Source organism: Arachis duranensis, chromosome 3, assembly GCF_000817695.3.
Source record: "Arachis duranensis cultivar V14167 chromosome 3, aradu.V14167.gnm2.J7QH, whole genome shotgun sequence".
Lineage (NCBI taxonomy): Eukaryota > Viridiplantae > Streptophyta > Magnoliopsida > Fabales > Fabaceae > Arachis > Arachis duranensis.
In genome coordinates, this window is record NC_029774.3 from 79,906,761 (window position 1) to 79,910,806 (window position 4,046).

The 4,046-nt window shown below is 33.1% G+C and overlaps 1 long non-coding RNA gene across 1 annotated transcript; it reads right to left on the minus strand.

The window, feature by feature from the left end:
* Nucleotides 1-505: 505 nt before the first annotated feature.
* LOC107479627 (uncharacterized) lies at nt 506-3,808 on the minus strand. Its single transcript, XR_008007185.1, has 3 exons — nt 3,447-3,808; nt 2,476-2,558; nt 506-1,467 (listed from the first exon to the last, which is right to left on the minus strand). It is a non-coding gene; the product is annotated as an uncharacterized LOC107479627 (long non-coding RNA).
* Between the last annotated feature and the right edge of the window lie 238 nt (nt 3,809-4,046).

The following is a 4,046-nucleotide window of genomic DNA, read 5'->3' on the forward strand; positions in this document are numbered from 1 at the left end:
AAGTTTTTTCCATCGCAAGTTGCATTATAAATCTTAGTGATAACAAATCCACTTCACGATGGATTTTCACCATAGGTGGTGGAGCAATAAGTTGGGTCTCAACTCAAAGAAACAAACATGTATTTCACATTCACTACAAAAAAGGTCTATGGTCACGGTGAAAAATCGTGACCATAGCTAGCGAAATAGGTGACCATAGGTCTATGGTCACGGTTTTTGACCTATGGTCACAGTTTTTCCACCGTGGCCTATTCTGCTGTGGCCTTAGATCTATGGTCACGGTTTTTTATCCTATGGTTACAGTTTCTATGGTCACGGTTGCAATATTTAAATTCTGGCACTTTAGGCCATATTTTTTTACCATGACCATAGGTTACTCTATGGTTACACGTAAAAACCGTGACCATAGTCTAATCTATGATCACGGTTTTGACGTGACCATAGCTTATCTATGGTCACCCTTTTGTAAAATCGTGACCATAGGTTATTTTATAGTCACCCCTGTTTTATACTGTGACCATAGCTTAATCTATAGTGACGGTTTTAGCGTGACCATAGGTATCGATGGTCACCCTACTTTAAAACCGTGACCATAGCTTATTCTATGGTCACCCTACTAAAAAACCGTGACCATAACTTACTCTATGGTCACCTTTTGTAAAACCATGACCATAGTTTATCTATGGTCACCCTACTCAAAAACCATGACCATAGTTTACTCTATAGTCACCCTTTTTTAAAACTGTGACCATAGCCTTATCTATGGAAACCGTGACCATAACCTTATCTATGGTCACCCTATTTTAAAACTGTGACCATAGTTTACTTTGTTTTTTGAGATTTTTTTAAAGAATAATCAGTTCCTAAAATTATGATAATCATAATATCAGTCTAAAAGGAGAAATTCAAGAAACATAAATCATAAAAATTTAGATTATAAGCTAGATATATTTTTAGTCCAAACAACACAAATTAAAATATCGTATAATTTATCCATTACATATACTACCAGGTAAAGGCTCTTAAAAAAATTACAAAAGACATCAAATACTATGAAAACTAAGAAATATTCTCTAATATAGTACATATTCTTCTCATCCTTTGAAAACTATAGTATTCAAATTTTAACATGTCAAACCTTTAATTTTGTGGAAACTAAGAAATATTCTCTAATGCCATGAAATATTTGTTGTACCAAACCATAAACAATCCTTTCAGATGAAGGAGCGAGCCTGTGATTCCAAAGTGTGCTATCCAGAAGGTCAGCAAGCTTTGTTTCTGTTGTCTGAATAGAAGTGCTTGAATCAGTACCAGAAGCTAAATGGCTGAGCTTTACATCTAGTTGTGGCCTTATGTATTCTTTCTCTTGTGCAATTATTTGTGGCAAAGTAGTTGCTATTTCTTATTAATATTGAAATGTTATGTTCCACCAAATGAATCTAAGAACTGACGTAATCCAAACCGACTCTACAAAGTTGATAGTAAACCACAAAGAGATGTAAAAGTAACCGGATAAACTTAGTAGTATCATAAATAAATAACAAGATTTTACTCACTAGTTTTTACAGTTTAATTGGAAATCATACAAGCCTAGCTTTAATGCAAATAAAGAAGTGACATCAATTAAAATGAAGCACGCTAAAACATCTCTCTCTGTAAAGGACCTATATAGACTAAGGATATACCTTATTGTGGAGAGACCGTCAGACATATCTAAAAAGGAAAAAAGAAGAAGATATATCGCAGACAAGAGATGACAAACTGTATAAAAAATGATAACAAAAGTTGTTTTATGCTAACACAACATTGCATTCACTATGAAAAGAGAAACGTTACCCTATTAAAAATACCATACAGAGAAGAAGGTTCGATGCTAGTCTACAATAAATTATACCAAATTGCCAATTGATCTTTAATGAAATAACATTGAGAAGTCTTGTTTCATAATTATAACTTCCTTTATATTGAATTTCCACCAAATATGCCTTAAAAAAAGAAAAAGAAAAAGAAAATGACATATAAATACCCGAGTTCCACTCCCATTCAGCATTATATATGTAAAAGTGAAACAAAAAAAGAGCAACAACTAATTTTCAAAACTGCAGGGAGGGTGGGTCAATGTAATTTGCCCTTATCTAAAATGAAGCTTTATAAAATTGGCCATATTATATAAGAAAAAGCTTGCATCCATAACATACATAACACATATAAAAGCTTGCATACATAACTCCCATTCAGCATTATATATGAAAAATCTTACATCCATAACATACATAACACATATAAAATTGGCCATATTCCTTAATAGGCACACATAACTGCTATAAGTTAAATGCAATTATCAGCAAAAAGAAAATACAATGGTGTATGTAATGAAAATAGCAAACGTGACGCATGGTTTATTATCCTTTCCACTGAAATAAAGAAAGACACAAGAAAAAGAAAAAGCAAGCTCAACTCAATTTTATAACTTACGTGTATTAGCTTGTGAGGGATCTGAGCACCATCAACACCAACAAATACACCTCCATTTGTTCACTCATCTTGTAATGTTTCACCTAAAATGGAAAAAAAATTACACATACAATCAAAAAATTCAGCTCCAAAGCTAGAGAATCCAATCCAACAACAAAGAAACTAAGCAAAGAATCCAAACTAAATCGAACATACAACCAAAAAATAAACAAATAAATTGAACAATTCAATAGAATTAGCAAATAAATTGTTTTAAACTAAGTAAATAAATTTTTTAATCCCATTAAGATAATGAGAAATAAACTAAAAAAATTACCACAAACTAGGCTATTTTACTCACATAATTGTAAAGGCACTCATTCAGACAACGTAACATAAATAATGTCAAATTAACTTTAAGACTAAAATCATATACATATTCTATAAGGATTGGTTGACAGTCCACCATCAATTCATTCATACCAACTAGTCAACTACAAACATAATTAAGAGGTACTCAGCTGCATTAACTTTTATAGAACATAAAATTTTGATTTGCTTTTTATTTATGAATTACGTTTTTTTTAAAAGTTAAATTAAGAAGCTAAAGCAATGTTATCCAGCAACAATTGATATGTTCAGTAATATGTTCAGCAACAATTGAACTCACAACAACAAATTCAGCTTAACTCAGCGATTCAGCAACAAAATTTAACTCAATATTCAATAACGTTATCCAGTAACAAAAAACTAAAGCTCAGTGATATGTTCAGCAACAATTCAACATACGACAACAAATTCATCTCAAATCATAATTTACAACAACAAATTTAACTATGATAATTTTTAAATTCCTAGTATTTAGCAAAACAAAATTAGCTAAATCATAATTTCAGCAACAAACTCAACTTTCAATAACAAATTCAAGATGTACTAATGATTTACAACAATAAAATTGAAAGAGAAATAACAGGGCTGAAGCTGAAATTCACCTACGCAGAGACCAACTCACAGCTAAGGAGGCGTTGATGGCCAAAGCAGGAAGACGAGCTTATGACAATGGCAAAGCGCGACAAAGCTTGCGACAGTGACAAAGGGCGATGAGCTTGAGGCGACGACGACAATGGAGAGGCGGGTTGGACGGCGGCAACAGCGCGACTCCTCTCTCTCTCACGCACGTCTTTCACCCTCGAGCTCGACGGCTCTCTCGCGTGCGACAGGGATGGCGGCGACAGCAGGATGCAGCGGCGATGAAGCAGCAAGACGCGGTGCAGTCTATTCTCTTCTTTGTTCCCGAGCTATCTCCTTTCTCCCCTTTCTTTCTTTCCTTTTGCTATCTACTGCTGTTGGGTTGTATTTGGAGAAAGGGCTAGGTTTAGGTGGGGGTATATGTTAAAAAATGAAATCAGGGTTAGATATTTTAGTTAATTAGGGTAGTGTAATTTAAATAAAATTAGGGTTAAGGTTTGGAAATTAGAATTACGGTTTGGATTAGGATAGTATAAGAATTTAAATAAAATTAGAAGGGAGAATAGTAACTAAAAATCAATCATAGTTTATTTAAATTATTTTTAAAATATAATATTTTTTTG